This window comes from Ursus americanus, chromosome 31 (genome assembly GCF_024610735.1).
Source record: "Ursus americanus isolate L20-20 chromosome 31, mUrsAme1.1.p, whole genome shotgun sequence".
NCBI classification, from domain to species: domain Eukaryota; kingdom Metazoa; phylum Chordata; class Mammalia; order Carnivora; family Ursidae; genus Ursus; species Ursus americanus.
Window position 1 is genome coordinate 10,707,682 of NC_142157.1, and position 24,291 is coordinate 10,731,972.

Genomic DNA, 24,291 nt, shown 5'->3' on the forward strand with positions numbered 1-24,291 from the left:
ACTCCCCCTGCTTGTGTTCCCTCTCTCGCTGGCTGTCTCTATCTCTGTTGAATAAATAAATAAAATCTTTAAAAAAATTAAAAAAAATAAAATAAATAAAATAAAAAATAAAACCATGCCTAGTCCTTCTTATTTACTTATCTCTCAAAGCCTCCTTCCCTTCGCTGTCTTCTTTCCCCATCAAAATCCCCTCGATAATGTTTTTTTTTTGTTTTTGTTTTTATTTGACAGAGATAGAGACAGCCAGCGAGAGGGGGAACACAAGCAGGGGGAGTGGGAGAGGAAGAAGCAGGCTCACAGCGGAGGAGCCTGATGTGGGGCTCGATCCCAGAACGCCGGGATCACGCCCTGAGCCGAAGGCAGACGCTTAACCGCTGTGCCACCCAGGCGCCCCCCCCCATAATGTTTTAACCAGATTATACCTCCATAATTAATTTTTCACATGGCAGGGGTAGGGGTGAAAGGTGTACAGCACATAGGCAAGGTAATTTCCCCTTCTTCCGGAATTCCACAGACTTAGTCTTAAGTATATAATTGAGCAATTTTCCCTACATATTTAATTTAAGGGTAAGTTGAGAATAAAGCATTCTTTTCCTTTAAGATAATAAGATTGCTGCCTCATGCACGTCACGACCCATAATTCGTAAAAAAAAAAAAAAAAAAAAAACCACACACACACACAGAGAAAACAAAAACTTGAAGAAAAACAAAAAGCATTAAACTAACCAAACATTTATAAGACCAGAAGTACCTCTGCCTATGAATCTTGCTAAATAGAGGATTAAATAGCTTTAAAGGAATAATCTAGAAATGCCTCTAACTCCGAAATTTACCAGATAAAGGCTTATGTCCCTATAAAGCAAAAAGAAAATAGTAGAACCCTAACCTCTAATTCTGTTTTCTTTTTCTAAGGTATACTTTGTTCTAAATATGCAACCGTCTTGATACAGTATTCGCTTCGTGCTTTGATTGTGTATGGCCGTGGCAGCCAAAAGGACTGTTCATTCTCATCATGTTGTCAAAAGGTAATGAAAACTGAGGATTTCTCGGTGGTATTGATGACATGTGAGTACAGCCAATTTACAGTTATTCCAGGATCCTATTTTAGGCCCGTGTTGATAATAGAGTCCCCGCTGTGTTATTTCTTTAATAATGTCTTATATTTTTGAGTCAATTGACATTCAATTTGTTGGTGAAATTTGTATTACAGAAATTATCATCCCAAAGTATGAACACATACAAGCAGACTTCTAGCTTCTTGAGGTCATGGTCTCCCGAATTCTGAATCTTAGGGGTTTGCGCCTAGGGCTGCTTAGCCCCTGTCTGTAAGGTCGGAAAGTTCCAGCTCACACTGGAATAATTCAGATCCTCCATACATGACGGATAAAGAAAGCGATGGCAGCAGATCATCAACCCAACATTGGCTCAGGCTCTAACTGCTGGTAGGACCTGATCCTTGCACCCCAATATTTGCAGGACATTGATTCCTCATTTATGCTTCTGTGCCTGAGGCCTTGCCTTCCACTTTAATAGGTTGGAAACTTGATCGCCACTCTTCTCCTTATGCTTCACTGCCCTACCCCCCGTGAACTGGACTCTCCTCCATTTCTCCAGTTTCACCTAGCCCCGTGAGTGAATTCCCCTTCTGAGTGCCACTGTTCTGTGACCAAGTACCCAATAACTACTCCTAGACCTCTTTCCTTCTGGAACGTTTCCAACTGCCTGGCATTCGGATGTTTGCCAGCCCCCTGCCTCGCTGAGAGCAGTGTGGCAGATTCAAACCCAGATTTCGTCACCTCTAAATCAAGGCTATGCTTGTCTGCACCAGATCCTTCTAGATCTATCCTTATATTTTTACCATGTTCCCCAAATGAGAGATTTGGTGAAGGAGGCTCTGCAAAGGAACCCACTTAAGAACCCAGGCTTCCTAAACAGTTACCTTGCAGAGGCAAAAGCCAACTCTCTTCATCTAGTTGATGTCGGTGTTACCAAAAGTCTCAGTGTTTCCGAAGGGGGATATTCTAGCAGGCCTGGGGCATGGATGCAAAGATGGCCCACCGTAAGCTGACCTTCACATTTGGCAGCAAAGGCAAATTTAAAGCTTTCTGGATCTGTAAATGAGTCTATAAAAATAATTAGGGTCACCCGGGTGGCTCAGTTGGTTAAGCATCTGACTTTTTTTTTTAAGCTTCTCTTTTTTTTTTTTTTAAGAATTTATTTATTTATTTGACAGAGATACAGCCAGCGAGAGAGGGAACACAAGCAGGGGGAGTGGGAGAGGAAGAAGCAGGCTCATAGCGGAGGAGCCTGATGTGGGACTCGATCCCATAACGCCGGGATCACGCTCTGAGCCGAAGGCAGAAGCTTAACCGCTGTGCTACCCAGGCACCCCTAAGCTTCTGACTCTTGATTTTGGGTCAGGTCATGATCTCAAGTCTGCGTTGGGCTCTGTGCTCAGTGGGGAGTCTGCTTGAGGATTCTCTTTCTCTCTTGCCCTCTGCCCCTCCCCCCATGCCCTCTCTCTCTCAAATAAATAAATAAATCTTTAAAATAAATACTTAAGGGAAGCTTTGGAATAATAGCCATTAGATTTGGGGACTCAACGGGCATCCAACATCTGGAATCAATGTCTAAGGCAAAAGGACAATAATGCCCCTACTGTATTTTGACCTGAAAGCAGAACTTACTTTGCAGAGCTATAGCTTAGTGTTTTCAGCACAATGTGGATCTCGTCTCTTAATCTTTATTTAAGATGCCCTGATGATACCTCCCTGTTCAAAGCTACGTGGCACTGACAACAGAGTCCAAATGGATGAAACTCCAAACTTGCCTTGGATCATGCCACTGTTTTAGGTAAAAGCAGAGGGTAGGTCAGCCTAAACCATGCAAATAATTGTCCGTGACAGCCAATGGAATATGCCTCTCAGATCTCCTACTGCAGGAAGCATAATCAGCCTCCAGCCCTAGCTGCTGGCCACACTTCTCATGGTCTGCTCCTGGCCAGTGACTGAACGTGGCAGGGATACTAAGGAGACCATTCCTGGGAGACAGGTGTGCCAATGATGAGAGAGTTTGGCTCAAGGGTTCCCTTCTAAACTTGCTGAAACTTTCTGAGAACCACAAGCAGGCTGTGGCTTTCCTCCTTCCCTCCCTCCCCACACTTCTCCTTCCCTATCTTCATGGGTCTCAGACCTGCATCATGGTCTAATAGTTCTCCCTGTCGCCTTCTGCTCCCTCCCTACTATCCCTCGCAGATGTTTTCCCCAGTAAGTGTCTTACATATCCAATTCCTTCTTGGCATCTGCTTCCCAGAGAACCCAGACTAAATCATCATTTGACTATTTTGTTTTGTATGGACAATTTAAAACCACACATCATTTCTGAATTCAGGGCCAAATAACATTCATTAAAAGGACGAAGAACTAATAATGAAAAAATTTGTATGTCAATTATATCAATCAGTTGACTCTGTTGACTGAAACACAGACAAGAATATTCCAGGTCCGGATAATTTTAATAGCTTCAGCAAGGCCCTATAGATTAGGAGAGCCATTGGAAGAGCCAAAAGGAAAGAGGTGGGGCCAGTTCTCCTCGTTCTCGGTGCACTGGAATGAACTCATGGAGAAAGGTGTGCAACCTAGAAACCACAGCACTGCCCTGGAGCTTGGCGGGGGATACATAGGGCTCTGAGAGCTGTGTTATCCTCTCATCATCCATCCACTCAGCCACACAATAAAGTCTGCTGGGCACTGGCTGTACAACGAGCAGTGTGGTGGGCCCTGAAGATAACAGAGCTCAGGCAAGAGCCTTGCCCTCAAGGCTGATAGAAGCAGACCTTTCCCAGCCATCACTTTGCATTTTCCCTTTTGCTAGGAACACAGTTGTCTGTCAAAGGGCATGCCTCTAGAATTCCTAAGTTTCCAGACCCTGTCCAGAAATTTACGTGACCCTTATCTATTATTAAAGTTTTTTGTAAAAGGTAAGTACATGGGATTTGGTTATAGTTTCCTTTATATTTCTTATTTGTTTGAGATTTTTCCTATTAAAATTCGGCAAAAGTGAAAAATGGTTTCGCAGACTTAAAATATTTTTCCTTTTTTATGTGGAAAGATTTCAAACTTAAAGTTGAAAGAATATGACCGGTACCAAGAACATCCATGTTAATCTACACTTTCAATGCTATCCCGATCAAAATACCGAGAACGTTTTTCAAAGAACTGGAACAAATAGTCCTTAAATTTGTATGGAACCAGAAAAGACCCCGAATCTCCAAGGAACTGTTGAAAAGGAAAAACAAAGCTGGGGGCATCACAATGCCGAATTTCGAGCTGTACTACAAAGCTGTGATCACAAAGACAGCATGGTACTGGCACAAAAACAGACACATAGACCAATGGAACAGAATAGAGAGCCCAGAAATGGACCCTCAGCTCTTTGGGCAACTAATATTTGATAAAGCAGGAAAAAACATCCGGTGGGAAAAAGACAGTCTCTTCAATAAATGGTGCTGGGAAAACTGGACAGCTACATGCAAAAGAATGAAACTTGACCACTATCTCACACCATACACAAAAATAAACTCCAAATGGATGAAAGACCTCGATGTGAGACAGGAATCCATCAAAATTCTAGAGGAGAACATAGGCAGCAACCTCTACGACATCGGCCAAAGCAACCTTTTTCATGACACATCCCCAAAGGCAAGAGAAACAAAAGATAAAATGAATTTATGGGACTTCATCAAGATTAAAAGTTTCTGCACATCCAAGGAAACAGTCAGAAAAACTAAGAGGCAGCCCACGGAATGGGAGAATATATTTGCAAATGACACTACAGATAAAGGACTGGTATCCAAGATCTACAAAGAACTTCTCAAACTCAATACACGAGAAACAAATAAACAAATCAAAAAATGGGCAGAAGATATGAACAGACACTTTTCCAATGAAGACATACAAATGGCTAACAGACACATGAAAAAATGTTCAAAATCATTAGCCATCAAGGAAATTCAAATCAAAACCACACTGAGATACCACCTTACGCCAGTTAGAATGGCAAAAATAGACAAGGCAAGAAACAACAATTGTTGGAGAGGATGTGGAGAAAGGGGATCCCTCCTACATTGTTGGTGGGAATGCAAGTTGGTACAGCCACTCTGGAAGACCGTGTGGAGGTCCCTTAAAAAGTTAAAAATTGAGCTACCCTATGATCCAGCCATTGCACTACTGGGTGTTTACCCCAAAGATACAGACGTAGTGAAGAGAAGGGCCATATGCACCCCAATGTTCATAGCAGCAATGTCCACAATAGCTAAATCGTGGAAGGAGCCGAGATGCCCTGCAACAGATGACTGGATTAAGAAGTTGTGGTCCATATATACAATGGAATATTACTCAGCAATCAGAAAGAATGAGTTCTCAACATTTGCTACAACATGGACGGCACTGGAGGAGATAATGCTTAGTGAAATAAGTCAAGCAGAGAAAGACAACTATCATATGATTTCTCTCATCTATGGAACATAAGAACTAGAATGATCAGTAGGGGAAGAAAGGGATAAAGAAAGGGGGGGTAATCAGAAGGGGGAATGAAACATGAGAGACTATGGACTATGAGAAACAAACTGAGGGCTACAGAGGGGAGGGGGGTGGGGGAATGGGATAGACCGGTGATGGGTAGTAAGGAGGGCACATATTGCATGGTGCACTGGGTGTTATACACAACTAATGAATCATCGAGCCTTACATCGAAAACCGGGGATGTACTGTATGGTGACTAACATAATATAATAAAAAATCATTATTAATAAAAAAAAAAAAAAAAAAAAGAACATCCATGTTGTTCCCTCGTTGTTAGCATTTTACCACCTTTGCTTTATCATTTGATCTTTGTCTTCCTAATATTTTTTCCTCAATTTTGAGGGTAAGTGACATACACTAAGACTTTTTATCTCTACATAGATCAATGTTTATTTCCTAAGAACCGTACAGTTATTAACTTCAATAAACTTAACACCATATAAGGCCTGTGTCTAATCTAATCTGCCATTGGCCCTGGTGTCCCAGTGTCGTCGGTTAGCCCAATAACGTCCTCTGTAGAACTTTTCCTCCAGTACGGGAGTCAGGCTAAGGTCATGTTGCATTGAGTTGTCATGCCTCTTTAGTTTCCTTTAATCAAGGACATTTCTACTGCTTTCCTTGACAGTTTTGAAAAATATAGCTCCCCCACCTTTCTTTTTCTTTTTTTTTTGTTAAATAGAATGTTCTTCGCTTTGGGTTTGGCTAGTGTTTCTTCATGATAAGATGCAAGTATGCGTTCTTGGCCACAATACTACACAGATCGCGTACCCTTCTCGGAGCAGCACCTCTGGCTGTACCTGATACCCACCTGGTCTTCACTGGTAACGTTGATTTGGGTCACCCCAGTCGAGGTTCCGATTTCTCCATTGTCTAATTGCTCTTTTCTTCCCTTTTTGCAACTAATAAGAGGTTTGGGTGGGGAGACACTTTAAGACGAAGCTCCTCATCAAAATGCCTAGACTGAGCATCTATGGGTGGTTCTTGCCCAGTGCAGGCTTTCCTATGAGTGGCCACCTCCAACACACCTTCACGTTGGCCAGTGAGCCCTGAGCAAGGGTCTTCCTTATCCCCAGTTATTTATTTCTCTGTTTATTATTACTTATTACCAACTATGATCAGTATGGACTCGCAGATTACTATTTTTCCAATGATTTAGAATATTAATTATTTTGGTGCTCAAATTGTTCTGGATTTGGCCTATTGGTGCCCCATCAGGCTGGCTCCTGTGTCTTTGTGACATGCCATGGTTTTTGGGGTTTTTTTAATGACTGTATTTTTAATAATAAATTCTATTACTGAAAAAAAAAGAAAAAGTACAAGCAGATTTTTTTAAAAATGCAAATTTTATCTGAAAGAATTTCAGGCTTCTTTGTTGTTGCTTGAATGGTATTGTTTATAGTCCTTTTGGTTATAAAGGTTTTTTTTCTTCAATAAATAAAAATTTCTTGAGCATACATAGTGCATCCCATGTGCAAAATTCTATTAAGGCACAAAGGAAAGGTAAGAGAATTATAAACTATGGTCTTCCTTACATTAAGGAATTGATAATGTAGTTTTAGACAGAAGATCTCTGAGGGCTCTTTGAATGTTGAATGACAAATGAAAGCAAAGCACATAAAGATAGTCAGAAGTTAAGTAAAACCACCTCCTTCTTTTTTTAAAATTTAAAATCAATTAATTAACATAGTGTATTATTAGTTTCAGAGGTAGAGTTTAGTGATTCATCAGTTGCATGTAACACTCAATACTCATTAATTACATGAAGTACCCTCCTTAATGTCCATCACTCAGTTACCCCATCCCCCCACCTCTCTCCTCCAGCAACCCTCAGTTTGTTTCCTATAGTCAAGAATCTCTTACGGCTTGTCTCCCTCTCTAATTTCATCTTATTTTATTTTTCCTCCCCTTCCCCTATGTTTTATTTTGTTGTGTTCCTTAAATTCCACATATGAGTGAGATCATATGATTTTTGTCTTTCTCTGACTGAGTTATTTCACTTAGCATAACACTTTCTAGTTGCATCCATGTCGTTGCGAATGGCAAGGTTTCATTTTTTTGATGGCTGAGTAATATTCCATTGTATATATACACATCTTCTTTATCCATACATCTGTTGGTGGACATCTGGCTCTTTCCATAGCTTGGCTATTGTGGACTTGCTGCTATAAACATTGGGGCACATACGCCCCTTCAAATCACTATGTTCATATCCTTTGGGTAAGTACCTAGTAGAGCAATTGCTGGGTCATAGGGTAGCTCTATTTTCAACTTCTTGAGGAACCTCCATACTGTTTCCCAGAGGGGCCGCACCAGTTTGCATTCCCACCAACAGTATAGAAGGTTCCCCTTTCTCTGCATCCTCGCCAACCTCTGTTGTTTCCTGACTTGTTTATTTTAGCCATTGTGACTGGTGTGAGGTGGTATCTCATTGTAAAAAACTCCTACTTTTAATGAGTTGCAAGGGAAACCAAATCAATTCGACCTGGTGCCAGCCCTGCCTTCCTGAGTTCTCCCAGGCACTGTGGACAGCCTGAAACCCACACTTTCCAGTCTTGGCTGCGCACAGGGAAGCATCTGCGAGGCCCTGGGGGCAGGAGATAAGCAGGGGCTGTTCTTCCCCAAAGCCAGCGGGAACATCTGCAGATGCAGAAAGCTGACATGGGTGTTTGCCTGTGGTTTTCAGTTGTACTCTGGGAATCGCCCCCTGTGTGGCTGAGGGACTGGAGAAAAGGAGCTTGTCTTGATCTGTGTTCCGTGCCTCCTATCGTCCCCGTCTTCCTTATCTCCAGAGGTTGTTTAAGTCCCTCGTTCCCAGTAATAAACTTCATACTCAAGCTATTTAGGTGGCTCCTGTTCGCCTAATAGAATGTGACTTATCAGTTTCTTCTTTATTTGTCATACACTTGTACATTTGCCGTGAGCCGGGCACTCTGTTTCACAAATATCAACTCGTCTGATCCTCATAATAACCCAATGAAGTAGGCACTATCATTTTTCCCTGATAGGCATGGAGGTAACTTGCGGAACTCACAGAGCCAGTAAGTAGTGGAGGTGGGTGGTATCCCTTCTTATAAGGACACTAATCTTATAAGGACACTTATAAGGACACTATCAGATCCAAGCCCCAACCTTATGACCTCATTTCATCTTTTTTCCTTCTAGTTTTATTGAGATATAAGAGACATACAGCATTATAGAAGTTTAAGGTGTACAGCATGATGATTCAACTTACATACACTGTGAAATGATCACCACAATAAATTTAGTTAGCATTCATTATCTCGTATAGATGGAAGAAGAAAGAAAGAAAGAAATGGAAGGGAGAGAAGAAAGAAAGAAAGAAAGAAAGAAAGAAAGAAAGAAAGAAAGAAAGAAAGAAAGGAAGGAAGGAAGGAAGGAAGGAAGGAAGGAAGGAAGGAAGAAAGAAAGAAAGAAAGAAAGAAAGAAAGAAAGAAAGAAAGAAAGAAAGAAAGAAAGAAATGTATTTTTCACGTTTTTAACTTGTGGTGAGAATTCTTAGGATAACAGCTTTCCTGCATATCACACAGCAGTGTTAGCTTCAGTCATCATGTTGTACATCACATCCCTAGTATTTATTTATCTTATAACTAGAAGTTTGTGCCTTTTGACCACCTTCTCTAACTCCTCCACCCTCCACCCCCTCATGGAATCTTAATTACTTCCATAAAGTCCCCATTTCCAAATAAAGTCACATTGGAGGTTAGGGCTTCCACAAAAGAATTTTAGGGGATTCAAACATTCAGTCCACAACAGAGACCAAATTAACACCAACAAATAATCTCACCTATTATCATTATTTTGTGTGGCACCAAGAATGCAGTGTCTTTTGCCCGGGCTTTGAAGGAGATCCCTGCTTCAAATATTTTTTTAAAATTAGAAATATATATATAGAATGATATTAAATATAAAAATATAAAATTATATTAAAATTAATATATAAAGTATATTAAAATTAGAATATTATATGTAATATCTCTATCATGGGAACTTGCCCAAGTTACTTACTGTGGCTGAGCCTCAGTTTCCCCATCTGCAAATGGGATAATCATACCTATTTCATAGGGTTGTTGTATTAAGCAAAATAACAATACAAAATTCATCATCTGGTACCAGCCACACAGTAGCTGCTCAGTCTACCGTAGCTCCCTGCTTTGAGTTCTCTTCAAATGATGGGCACAATTCAGGGGGTCTAGCCTAGCTACTTGGCTCCAACAGCACTCTCGTTCCTGATTATTTGTCGACCCCTATCAGTCGCATTGTAGGAGATACTCTACTTCGGCTCCCTCTGCCCCATGCCACCTCTTTGAGTGGACCTTCCTCTAGAGACCAGCAAGGTGGGGACCGAGGTGGGGACGTGCCCCTGCAGCGGCAGAGAGTTGATTTTTCTGGGGCGTGGGTAGCAGAGGGGCAGGGTGAGGGCATGTGTTCCGTGGTGTGGACCACAGCAAGAGCGGTGCCACGCAGAGCCCACAGCATCGCAGGTGCTCCTGGGACGTCTGGATTGGTGACTACAGCGGAGGAGGACCTTCCCTTGCGGGGCTAGTGCTGCGGCGTTGGCCTCCCTACAAGCCTGGTCCGAAAGCTCCGCCAGAGTCTGCGCCTCCAAGCCTCGCGAGTCCCTTCTAACGCCCGTGTGCTGGAGTCGTTCGTGTCTGAAGCTGAGCCTGGCGCGAAGACTCAGAGGTACGGCCGCACGGTGCGTTCGGACTAGGTTCCACGGGCTCGGGACTGCTTCCTCCCAGTGCCTACAGCAGTGCCGCAGAGCTGCTCAGGAAATTCTTTGTGGAACTGTCTTCGAATTGGCCGCCTAAAAACTACCCCAGACTCACGCATTGGTTATCGCACGGGTTCTGTGGTCAGGAACCTGGGAAGAGCTTGGTGAGGGAACTTGGGTTGAGGGCTCTCGTGAGGCTGCAGTCATCTCAAGACCCTCTGGGGGAGGATCCCCTGCCAAGCTCAGTGATGGGCGGTTGACGGGGGCTTCAGGTCTTCACCATGTGGACCTCTCCACGGGCTTCCTGAGGGTACTCACAATATGGCAGCCTGCTTCTCTGTCCCCAGGGCTTCCCCACAAGGGAGCAGATGACTTTCCCCAGCGCGAGTGATGGGAGACGGACAGAGAGCCACACACAAGCGAGACAAAAGTCCTTTTATAACCTAGTCTCAGAAGTGACGTCTCAACGTCACACTCATTAAGACGGCTGTTATCAAAAGCCGGTAAGTAGCAAGTATTGGCGAGAACGTGGAAAAAATGGAACCCTGTGCACAGCTAGTAAGAATGTAAAATGGTGTATCTGTTACTGCAATGAAAAATAAAATATTTAAAAAGATGCCCCCCCCCAAAAAAAGAAGACTGTAAAATGGTGTAGCCGCTGTGTAACAGTCTGGCAGTCCATCAAAAAAGTAAGCATTGAATTACCGTGCGATCAAGCGATTCCCCTCCTAGATGTATGTCCAGAAGAATGGAAAGCAGGGGCTCGTACGCCCATGTTCATGCAGCATTTTTCACAAGAGCCCCGATGTGGAAGCCGTCCAAGTGTCCACTGACAAGCAAATGTGGCATATAACGTATAGGACAACGGAAAGAAAATTCTGGCACAGGCTACAACATGGATGAACCTTGAGGACATTATGCGAAGGGGCATAAGCCAGTCACAAAAGGACAAATACAGTATGATTCCATTTATATGAGGTACCTGGAATAAAACTCCCGGAGAAAGAAAGAAAGAATGGTGGTCACTAGAGGCTGGGGGCGAGTGGGGAGTAGTTTAATGAGGATAGAGTTTCAGTCTGAGATGAAGAAAAAGTTCTGGCGGTGGACGGTGGTGTTGGGTGCACAACACTGCGAATGTCATTACACTGAGCTACACACTGGAAGATGCCACTCACACCACACATCTGGGAGCAGCTCAGCTGGGTGATTCTGGGTTGGGGTCTCTCTCAAGGCTAAACCACACACTGAACCATGCACTGAAAAATGGCTAGTCAATATTTTATTATATATATTTAACCAGAATATTAAACAACTAATAAAAATAAAGAGGTGACATCATTTCTACCCAAATCTGTCGGCTAGAAGTCAGTGAATAGATCCAGCCCACACTCAAGGAGAGAATTAAGTTCTACCTCTTGAGGTAAGGAGCAAAAAGAATTTGTGGATATATTTTTCAAACCACCATACCTTTCAAAGGCTTCCAATCCAAAATAGACATAATTCACGTAAAGAGAGAAAAATACATAAACCACTTGCACGAAGTACTTGTCACGAACTGCTTTAATGGATGGACTTTTATGAGGAGACTGATGTAGAAGTCGAGGGTAAGTCTTTATTCTTACGTTGTCAGTTACACTCGGCATTCACCTGTTCACACATGTGGGACTTGAAATCTGAATTGATTTGCTACAAAGAATAAAATACTGATGAAGAGGGGGCACCTGGATGGTTCAGTCGGTTAAGTGTCCGACTCTTGATTTCAGCTCAGGTCGTGATCTCGGGGTTGTGAGACCAAGCCCCGTGTCAGGCTCTGTGCTGGGCGTGGAGCCTGCGTAAGATTCTCTCTCTCCCTCTGTCCCTCCACTCAGCCCCACTTGTGCTCTCTCTCTCTCTCTTAAAAAAAATTTTTAAAAATCTTTAAGATACTGATAAAGAGATAAGATATTTCATCCAAACTCAGTGAGTTAAGATTCTTTTAGAAAGAAGATTCTACCTTTAATGATTTCGAATCAAAGTACCTAAGGACTGTATTTGGAGTTGTAGCGGCACAATATACAAAGATTGAAGTCTGTATAAATCGTAACTCACTTGTGATTCACTTTTGTTGAATTGCCGGGTGTATCTAGAGACCGTATTCTGAAGGGGCTCTTAAGGAATTCCCCTGTGACCTCCATGCATTTAACACAGTGGGCCTCTCAGTCACGGAATGGAACGGGGGTGGTCCTAGGCCTAGTCAGAGCGGGTTGGGGCCAATGATAAGCAGAAGCATCCGTCTGCTGGTTCACTAAAGCCCTGGCAATGCCCTCCAGTTACTAAAGCCCTATGACCTGCTCACGATCATAAGCAAATAGAGAAAACCCACATGACATCATTTTCCACTTCTTTCCAAAGTAATGTGCTAACATACATGCTCTTAATAAGTTCTGTCTCTCTCTCTCTCTCTCTCTTTTTTAAGATTTATTTATTTATGAGAGAGAGAGCGTACTAGGAGGGGCAGAGGCAGATGGAGAGAAAGAGAGAAGCAGACTCTCTGCATATCACACACAGAGCCCAACACAGGGCTCGATCCCAGGACCCTGAGATCAGGACCGGAGCCGAAATCAAGAGTCAGCTGCTTAACTGACTGAGCCACCCAGGCACCCCAAGACATTTTCTTATGTAGCTTAATTTTTCCTGTGTATAACGAGTCTTATTTATTTTTTCTTTCTGATTTAGCCGTCTATTTCTTCCTGTACAGGTATCTTCCACTTTGGGAAAGCTGGCTAGTACGTACTCTCGCTAACTGAAAGGAATCCAAAGAGGATTTTCGCTTTTACCAGAAAAGGTGAAAAGCCAAATGAGCATGGAGCATCTGTGTTGCAGCAAGCCCTGAGAGAGGCGCTGCGGAGCCCCAGCACGGGTGTGCCCCTTGCAGGGGAACTCCACTCAGCATCTCGGCATCAAGCAGCCAAAGCTTTGAACTGTCTGTGAGCATCTGTGCTTTATCTTTTTTTTTTTTAAAGATTATTTATTTATTTATTAGACAGAGTTAGAGACAGCCAGCGAGAGAGGGAACACAAGCAGGGGGAGTGGGAGAGGAAGAAGCAGGCTCATAGCAGAGGAGCCTGATGTGGGGCTCGATCCCATAACGCCGGGATCACGCCCTGAGCCGAAGGCAGACGCTTAACCGCTGTGCCACCCAGGCACCCCTGTGCTTTATCTTGATTTATTTTGTGCATCCTTTAGCAAGATGTGTCCAAGATCACATCGGAAAAGCCTGAGAGAGGTGATTTTGGCGGTCTGTAACACGCCCCAAATTTTCATACACATTGATGGTAGTTGCTTCTTTGCTTTATGCCCTTTCTGCTTACGGAAGTTTTCCTAGGGACCCTTCTTTACTTTTGGAGAGCCGTGGAAACCTCTAACTTCTTTTCCCTTCTGAGAAACCAAACTATTTCCAATTTAAGCTAACACTGCACCGCTTTTTTTGTAATATTGTATCTGCTTTCCTTCCTCTTCTTTTTTCTTTCCCCAGAGCATATTACAGAAGAGTTTCAGCTATTTCTCAATATTAAGCAGTTGCTTTCTGGGGAAAGGAATCAATCAGCAAGAAAATAAGCTTAAAAAAGAATATCAGCACCTTCCCTTTTGCTTTTTGTTATTTGACATGCCTGTGGTCACATCTCCTTCAGGAGACAACGGGACTTTATCAAAAGAGTCATACATTCAGTATAGCCAGTTTTTAACAAAACTGAGATTTCCGTGTATTGGGGGTTCCTACATTGCATGTTTCCCCCAGCTCATTGCTTTTTCAAAATTCGTTCCCTCTTCCTCACCTTATTCCTTCCCCTCCCCCTCCATCTCGCTTTCTGTATTGCAGGTAAAGGAGTTGCCCATTCTATTTCCATCTTTGGTGCTTGCCAACAGTGCTATCCCCAAAGGTCACCTCCACTGCTCAGGAATTACCCAATATCCCTCCCTCCGCCTCCTTCCTATACAAGCAGAGGTGTCTGTGGGCTGGGAGGTTTTTTTCTTTTATCTTTGTAGGGGAGCTGGGGACAGCTGGGAGGTGTTGTTTTATTTGAGGGAAGTGTGCTAATATGTGCTTTTCCACTCCCCTGCTCATGGAGGAGGAGACAGGAGTTAGACTAATTGACAACTGAAAATTTTTTAAACGGCTGGCAACGAATCAGGGCTCACATGACCAGGGCTGTTCCCTGACATCCCATCTTGTTTAGTGCATGAGAGATGTTGTAATGGACAGCCGACATACCCCCTCAGACTCCAAGGTCACTTTCCTGTTGCTAAACCTTCGAATCTTAAAGGTCATCATTCTCAACATGAAAGTAAACGGTTATTACCAGTTGAATCATTTCTTTTAAAAGGTTGGCTCATTATTAACAGTCAGTCCACAATCAGAAGTCTCTCAAGGAATGGCACCATATTTAAGACAGAGCTTTCTGTAAAATTCTGAACATGTGCTCTACTGTTTTCAGTGTAGTGAAGCAGATATCGATGTTCAGGTCTGGGTTCCTCCAGGAAACCGACTCTGAGGTGCAGACAAGCGTGCAGGACATTTACCAAGGAATGGTTCCCGAATCTCACCTGAGGGAGGGTGAGGAAGGGAAGGAATCCAGGATTGGGCCAATGCAAAACTGGGCTGCGGTGAATGAAGTCTCAACAGAAGCTCCCGTGGGCCCCGCAGAGAGCTCTGAACTTGGGATGGCCTCTCAGAGCTGCCCCATTTGTGTCAAAGTCTAGGTCAATTAGTCACTGGATGTGGGCCACCCTGGGAAGGCTGTAGAACCTTGGGTTTAGAACCTTCTTTTCAGATGAGGCAACTTCCAAGAAGGCCAATAGCTGAGAGCTGTGTGCTGGCAGCCTCCCACAGCTGAGAGACATCACCTAAGGGGGTTTTGGGCAGTGCACTAGAGTGTTCACTAATGTCAGGATGCCCTTTTGCAAGAAGAACACCCATTGTGAGTCTGAAAGGTTGTATTCACAAAAACCTATGGTAAGGTTGTCTCTGTGGTGTAGACAGAAGCCTCTGTTCCTCAGGGCTGGTCCATGGCTACCCGGCAAGCCCTGACCATAGCTGTCAGACAACGAAGAGTAGGGAAGCAAGTTTATGCTAAACGCTCCTCCCCCCTTCCCCACCGAGTCTCCTCCACTGTTCACACATCTCTGGAAGGCAACTTAGATGACCCCCTCCCCCACCCCCGGCCCCACCCCAGGACAGGGGAAGAGTTGGTTTTCTAGCTGGGACCAAGGCAGACCTCACGCCTGCATTTACTCCTCCTCCAGTGTTATACCTGCCTTAATGAAAGCTTCAACCAAACAAATCCTTTGCTGTTCCCATACTTAAATTAAGTCCTGCTTCCTGTCCTTTTGTGATAACCTGAAAATGTGGCCCAAGGTGAGGAAGGGGCAACTTTTCTGGAACTATAATTGTCTTTGCTTCTCTTTTTCCTCCCTCCTCTGTTCAGTGAACCCAGAGCTCGGCACTCTGAATGGGGTACAGCTCTCAAGCTTCCTCTCCACCCTCAGCAGGAACCCCTGCAGGAACTTTCTAACGCCATTTTGGAGGAAGGATGTCAAACTTGGTACCACCTTCTGGCATTCTGAAATGATTTGTGTTAAACCCACAGAGGGAAATGGAGGAATAAGACAAAATCATTCGAAACCTAGGAGAAATCACTCTTTTATGTTAGGAAAAGAGAACATATTCCTATTTCCCTTCAAAGTTTTCTTTTGGAAATGAGCTTTGTAAAGAGGCACATTAGAACGTATCACGGGTTCTGTGACTTGTTTATGTTTGCAGAAGAATTTTTGATTCCATATCTTATTTGAATATTTTGGTTTTGAATACAGAATAATAAAAAAAATCACCGACTATAGTCTGACTAGAATCAAATAGGGCTTTATGTGTATATAATGCAAAAACGGTTGGTACTAGTGTGTAAGGAAGAGATGAGTGTGAATTCAGACCCCTTTATAACCTGTTAGAGAGGAAATTTAGAGGAGCTGATACGCCTTTGATGAAATGAAGCCTAGCATGTTGAAATCAGAAAGTTTTCTTCTATTTAAAAAGAATTTTTAAGTAACGAGAGAGAAAAATCCTGAGGAGCAGGTTTTGCGTGATATGAAGAGTTCTGAAGAAACAGAAAATCAGTTCTCCAAAGGGATCTCTCAAAGATTAAGAAGGTAAAGAAGAAATAATCCTTTGGAGGCATCAGATTAATCTCTTTAGTCTCACTCATAATGTGCATGATTTCTGTCTTGCCTATGAGAGAAAATACTTCTTTTTAATTTTTTTGTTGTCTTAGGGTTCCCACTGACTTTCATGCTGATGACAGTGAGTGCTAAGAGCCATTCATTCCAGAAAGAATGCAAGATACAGCCACGGGCCAATCAAGTTCTATAACCCTCACTCCGTATTTTTCCTTGCCTGTAAAAGAGAAGCCATGAGAGATGAAGTAGGGGACCTGCAAGGAGTTCCATATGTTCTCCATCGTCCTACAGCTAACAAGCAGTCAAGCCACTATTTAATCCAGGCATGGGCTGTTCCGAAGTTCATGCTCCCTCCACCACCCCAGCCTGACTCCTGAGAGAAGTTTTCTGAGTAACCATCAAGAATCCGTGACCCAGAAAATGGAACTGAAAAATTCCAAGAAAATGCCAGGGGCGGAGTCTTACAATGCAAATAGATTTCAGATGAATACTGTAGGAAGAGAGAACTTAGAGACTTTTAGTTGAGGGCAGAATATCTGGTTCTTATAGAGTTTACTTGATTTGAGGTTCTAAATATAGTTCATGTGCAGTTTTCCCAGGAGAGCGTTCATAGACCATATCAGATTCTAAATGATGCCCGTGCCGTTTAAATAATTTACATGCTAAACTATCAGAGTAGACAAGGACAAACAGAAAGTAGAAACAGATTATGCTAGCAGAAAAGAAAGAAGGCAAAGAGAAGGAAAAGAAAGTAAAGAAGGACGAAAAGGGAATGGCTGGAGCGAAGAAATTCTTACCACCTCTTCCTCCCTCTGTCCCCACTTTCCCTTCAGCTGCTGAAGAACGGGTGATGGCCTCGAGACTCACAGAACTCATATCAAGAGGTGCAAAGGGATTCGAGGTCCTTTTCCTCTGTCTTACAGACCTAGGGATAGGACTTCTACCCTCAGAGGGGCACCATTTTTAAGACAGGCCCTGAGTTGAGATATCAGCAGATATGGCCGAACTGAGCCACAACCAGAGTTGAGAAAGTTAATCAGAAGTCACAAAGGCATCAACAGTTAATAGTGTAGGAAGCTAAATATATATTATAGCATGTTATATATAAAATTATAGCATATTGTATAAAATAGAGGTATCATAATACACATGCATTTTGAACTGAAAAGACATTTGAGGTTTCCTACCATAGTTAGTGGTAAGAAAAAAGTGAAAGAAAAAGAAAAAAAAATGAATTGTTGTCAAACCAGGTAACAGAGCAAGTTCTGAGTTTTCTCTCTGAAGTTCTGAGTTTTCTCTCTGGGTGAACCACTGACCGACTCATTTTTACCTCACTTACTTTTTTTTTTTTAAGATTTTATTTCTTTATTCGAGAGAGAAAGTGAGTGAGCAAGAGAGAGAGAGCATGAGCAGGGGGAAGGGCAGAGTGAAAAGCAGACTCCCCACTGAATAGGAAGCCCAATGCAGGGCTCGATCCCAGGACTCCGGGATCACGACCTGAGCCAAAGGCAGATGCTTAACCGACTGAGCCACCCAGGCGCCCCTTTACCTCACTTCCTTTTTCCAGGTCATCAAGTTTCCTACTATCATTCTATCACCCACAGGAAGTTTTCTCTCATTTGCACAAATTCAAATATGGTAAAATTAGTTATAAAGATAGAAATTGATTTTTGGAGGTCAATATTTGAATAAAGCTCAGATTTATAGAACTGGAGATTTCTTATTATAACCACATTTTAAGTGATCAGAAGACACTCAAATACACTGATGGAGGACGCCTGGGTGGCTCAGGTTTTGTATTTGTATTGTTTTATTTGTATTATTCAGAATAAGAGAAGATGATACTGCGTGACAAATAACTTTAAAAATCTCTATAACTTATTTCTAGCTCACGTTGCATTGAAGGTTGACAGCGGTTTTGCTACACAGACTGTCAGAGACTCAAGGTGACACTGGCTCCACTCTTTTATGACACTTCCATCTCAGCACGTGGCTACACGGGTACCATAGCAAAGGTACAGTGTGAGCTCAACTAAATCCTGTTCACAACCCAGTGGCCAGAACCGGTCACATGACCCCAACCGAGGAGCAAGGAAGTAGGAAGGAGAGCGGTGCCAGATACGGTGATTCTTGTAAGCTCTACCACCTGATGTTCTTGGGATTTGTGGAGATTGTGTCAGTATTAGCATCAATTAATTCGTTAATTAATTAATTAATTTTTGAAAGAGAGAGAAAGCGAGCCCGGGGGGGGGGGCGGACAGGGAGGAGCAGAGAGAGAGGGAGAGAATCCCAAGTAGGCTCCACATGCAGGACAGAGCCCTATGTGGGGCTCCATCCTGAGACCCTGACATCATGGCCCGAGCCCAAATCAAGAGTCCGAAGTCCAACCAACTGAGCCACCCAGGCGCCCCAGTATTACCACCAATTTAGAGACATGATTAATAGAATTTTTATTTAAAAGGCAAGACAGGGGGCACCTGGGTGGCACAGCGGTTAAGCATCTGCCTTCGGCTCAGGGCGTGATCCCGGCGTTATGGGATCGAGCCCCACATCAGGCTCCTCCGCTATGAGCCTGCTTCTTCCTCTCCCACTCCCCCTGCTTGTGTTCCCTCTCTCGCTGGCTGTCTCTCTCTCTGTCAAATAAATAAATAAAATGTTTAAAAAAAAATAAAAAATAAAAGGCAAGACAGAAAGGGAGTTGGGGTGTCAGCTTATGCAGAGTTGAGATTTGATATAAGAATTCTCGTAAGTTAGGTAAGTTTCCATATTTTAGTAAGTACCGAATCATTAGAAAAATCAGTAAAACACAAATTCCTAGTCCCTTATCCCTAGAGATTTTTAATCCAGTTAACCTGAGGCACAGTCCAGGAATTTGGATTCTAACAAGCACCTCTGAGAGTTTTCGTGCTGGTGGCCTTCACGGTTTGATAGACACAGATTATTGGTTTCTGCCTTATTGACATGGATACATCAGGATTCCAGCATGTGTGAGAGCATCTGTGTATATGATATTTTATTTCGCGGAGCGGAGTGTTAAGAAGCAGATGGCGGGGGGCGCCTGGGTAGCGCAGTCGTTAAAGCGTCTGCCTTCGGCTCAGGGCGTGATCCTGGCGATCCAGGATCGAGTCCCACGTCGGGCTCTTCCGCTGTGAGCCTGCTTCTTCCTCTCCCACTCCCCCTGCTGTGTTCCCTCTCTCGCTGGCTGTCTCTGTCACATAAATAAATAAAATCTTTAAAAAAAAAAAAAAAAAAGAAGCAGATGGCGGTTCTTCTATCTCATTGATTTTCACAAGATAAAGCCTTGGTAGAAAGGGACCCGAGAACTTCAGAGGGGTGTGGAGAAAAACAGCTGAAAATGCCGGGGAGTAAGTAGAAAGTTCGCAGAGAGAAGCTGCGGGTGATAAAGGACCAGGAGAGGTTGCAGAAAGAGAGTAGAAATGAGGAGAATGAGCATCCCCAGAAGACCAATCGTGTTCCTGGATACAGGGATTAGTTTATCTGGGTCAACATATGGTCTGGTGGGAAGAGAAGGCGCTGAAAGGCACCTACAATATGGCCAAGGATTGTTGTGATGGTTTTTATTTAGAACCACTTAAGCGAAAAACAAAGACAGTGCTGAGAAGGGCCAAAGTAGAGCTCAGGTCACTGTCATTATTTGAAAATGTGGTAATTTACTAACGAAATAATCAGAGACATGCACAGATAGCACGTACGATGTTTTTGCAACTTTTTTATAGTGAGGGAAAAATTGGAAATCACCTAACCATTTGCCGGTTGGAAATTGGTGAAGTACATTTAGCTTTATCCATGCTATTGGGATGCTATGTAACCATTAAAAGTGTTTGGGGGGCATCCAGGAAAGAGCAGTGTATTAGTGGGTTTATAAAAATCTCCTTCCAAGGCTCACTGGAATGAATAAAAAAATACACCAAAGAAAGCACCATCCAACAAAGAATCTAGGGGATTTTCTCAACCTCATATCACAGACTTCAAGAAATACAAAACAATTAAGCCTAAATTGACATAAAATTCTGGGAATCAACTCCCTTTTTGGAGTGAACTGCACAAAGTGGTGAGAAGAGGCTGAATTTCTGAAAATCCCGCTAAAAATAATTCTCACTTTGGAAGGACAGGAAATAGGGGCTTGAGTTGGCAAGAGAAAAGATCTGGAATGTTCCACTTGGGGCCCTTTTTCCTCCTTGTAAAACCAAACATCAGTCGAAGGCCACAGTGGTGGGAGAGAGTCCAGAAATAAGCTTTTAGCAGCAGTTGTCTCTGAGGGGCTGGCAGCTCTGGACAGAGCGAGCTGGGTGGGGGAACGTGTTTGCAGCCACACAAGACACGACTTTCACACCACCCGGCAGGGCCCTGCCTCCAGCTTTGATCAGCGGGAGAAGGGAGACAGACCCAAACCTCCAGACCCACCACCATCCACGGGACAAGGTAGGCTATTCCTTGGACCCGGCCTCTAGTCAAGGCTTTCAACACAAGAAAAAAAAAAAAAATGAATGGGGAAATTGTTCCCAGCTTCGATGGCTCATGGAAGCCCTGCTCTCCCCACTCTGCTCAGGCAGCTTTGGGACCCATACGTATAAATGATATAGATCCAAGCGTCAGCCCACCCACATGTCTCAGGGAAGAAGCAAACAAGCTCAGGTAAGCAGGGAGATAAGCAAAAGACTACGTGGGTATTGTTTTGGGAGTGAAGGGCAGGCCCACGTACAACCGCGATGACCTCAGAATGACTAAGTGAGAAGAAACCCATCTGGGTGTCTCTGTGATAATTCTGCCCCCCAAAAGAAAATAAAAAAAGGAAGAAGAGTGGATGTGAAAGGAGCTCAAAACACATCAGAAAAAGAAGAGCTGATGTTGGAAGAAATCACAGAACATTCCTTCTATTCCTACATAAATTCAACAACGGCAACCAGGTATAATGAAAATAACAGAATGAAGAGGCCTGCAGAGCCCCAGAGCCCCAGGACTTACATTGTATGCAAGAGTCTGAAGACCCCTCCTTGCCTCCCTTCAGAAAAGGGTTGTGGACATTTTATGAAGCTGTGGTTATTGTATAAAACCGGTAGATGGGGGGGGGGGGGACCCTGGGTGGCTCAGTTGGTTAAGTGGCTGATTCTTGATTTCAGCTCAGGTCATGATCTCAGGGTGGTGGAATCAAGCCCCACATTGGCTTCCCTGCTCAGCGAGGAGTCTCCCTGAGGATTCTCTCTCTCTCTCTGCCCCTCCCCCTGCTCACGCTCTCCCTCTAAAATAAATAAATACATCTTTTTTTTTTTTAAATGATAGGTGGGAAAGGGTGTAGGCACATTGGCGAGCCAGAGGGGAGTATTGAAGTGAACACCGTTGACTGCTTAGCTAACCACACATTCTCCTTCCATCTTTCCTGACAGAATTCCCACTGGGTTTAGGTGTCCACCCCTCCTCACGTAGCCATGCCCTTCAGAACACTCTGACCCCACCCCCGGGCTCTGTATCTGACCAGGCCTTGTTCATGAGCGATTAGGTTTGCCCAGGTGACTGTTGTTGGTCAGGGAGAGCATATGACACAAGTTGATGCCATTAGACTTGAAGAACAAATTGATATTCCCAGGGAGAGGGATGTAAGAAGGGACTAGGCAGCCTTGATTGCCACTGGAAGCCATCTTGTGATGATGAGGAGAACAGGCTTGAAGATGAGGCCCCGAAGACAGCAGAGGAGAGAGACAGAAAGCACCTGGCATCCTGATGATGCTGTTGAGCCCGTCCTGCCTCAGAACTTTCTGTTGCTTAGTTGCTCGTGCCAACTGAAGTCACAGTTTCCCAACCCAAATACTGTGGGTTCCCCTCTCCCTTTCTTTTCTAGACACTGTTGGTATTTCTTTCACACTTAGTGGTTATTCCTTTTGTAATTAGGAAAAAAAAAGATATTTATATTTTGACAAGTTAATATAGAAGAATGCTTAAAGACATTAAAACTATTTAAAATGTATTATTAAATTAAAAAGCAGGTTACAAAGTTTTTAAATGACACGATAACAATTTTATTTATTTATTTATTTTATTTTTTTAAAGATTTTTATTTATTTAACAGAGAAGGGGGGGAGCAGCAGGCAGAGGGAGATGGAGAAAAAGGCTTCCCGCTGAGCAGGGAGCCTGATGTGGGGGCTCAGTCTCAGGACCCTGGGATCATGACCTGGGGTGAAGGCAGATGCTTAACTGACTGAGCCACCCAGGTGCCCCAACAATTTTATTTTATAAGGTATACATAATGCCCTGTATGCACAGGAAAAAAACCTGAAGGAATGCATGCCAAAATAATGGTAGCACTATGTGTGTTCTTCTTCTTTTTTTCTTTTTGTCAGGGTTTTTTCCTCCCCTCTATGATGAACGTATAATGACTTACATAGAGATTGAAAAGATAAATAAAAATTTTAATAAAAATTGAGTTACTTTGATTTGGCCAATAAATACTTCCATTTTTTTTTCCCTGCCAGATTTGTGTTTTTCATATTTTGCAACCATTCCATTAAAGGAGAAAAAAGAAGAGCTGGCGGAACCTGCTCTTCCCTCCAGCCCCAGCGGTAAGCACAGCGGACTCAACCATATTGTGGATTTGGGCACAGCTGGTCTCCCTGAAACCCCACAATTTTTCCCATGGAACCCTGAAAACATTTCCTCTCTCTTCTCTCAGGGGTGAACTCAGCATTGGTGGCGTGAAGATCAGGGCTGATCCTGGTTTGTCCCCGAGGGGGTCTACTTCAGGCACACAGCAACTCCAGTGCCTGGTCATATTACGATGTTATACTTTACAGACCAGCAATCCAAGCAAAAGATGGTTTTCTGTGTCCTGCAAATAAATGCTCAATTCACAACTGCAATGAGAGATCGGTCTGCAGCATCTCACTCCCTCCATCTTCATGTTCCTCTTCGTTGTTTTCTTCGATCTTTTCTTATAAGACTGTTTCTCATTCTTATCATACACTATATGGCAAGTTCTTTGTATACATTAAAAGGTTTAATTCTCATAAAACTTCTAATAGGTTGGCATTATTAAAACTATTTTACAGAGAAGTCTTGAGGCAGAATTTCTCAACTTTGGTACTGTTGGCACTTGGGGCTAGGGGGCAGTCCTGTTTAGCGGCATCCCTGGCCTCAACCCAATTGATGCAGTAGCACCCTGCTCTCCTCCCACGGAGCTGGGACAACCAAAAATGCCCCTAGACATTGCCAAATATTTCCTGGGGCAGGAGGTAAAATCACCAGTTAAGAATCACTCTCCGGGAGGTGTCTCATCGCCGAGTTGGAAGTCAGAGTTTTGAATCCAGGTCTGAATCAAAGTATGCTTTTAATCATTATGCGCTGCATTGTTTTGCCTACCTTTACCTTCTGCATTCCTTTTCTCTGCCCTCAGGCACACTGCACTCTCCCCCTGCCATAATGCACGCAGCCTGGAACTTTCCTCCTTTCCCCATCTGGCTTAGGCAATTCCGATCGGTAATCAAAAGACAGTTGGACACAGCTGTCACCTAGAGCACCTCCACCTCCAAATCGTCAATTTCATCATGTCAATCTCGGATCACAGCCTCCACGTTTGGCTCCAGCCCAGGCTCTGTAGATGCAGGACGGCATCTGCTCCTGTGCTGTGGTTCGCCTAGTACCTGAAGTGTGGGAGAGATGCCCAAATTGGTTGAATTTAACTAAATGGAATCCCACTCTACTTTCTTCTCTAGCTCATTAAGGGATCCGTTCCCTCACAATGTCCCCTTTTTT

General features: G+C 43.5%; 1 long non-coding RNA gene across 1 annotated transcript; it reads left to right on the forward strand.

Annotated features, from left to right (window-relative positions):
- Positions 1-13,371: 13,371 nt before the first annotated feature.
- On the forward strand, positions 13,372-23,526 carry LOC148107365 (uncharacterized). The gene is made up of 3 exons (XR_015722399.1): positions 13,372-20,970; positions 23,016-23,102; positions 23,213-23,526. It is a non-coding gene; the product is annotated as an uncharacterized LOC148107365 (long non-coding RNA).
- Positions 23,527-24,291: the final 765 nt, after the last annotated feature.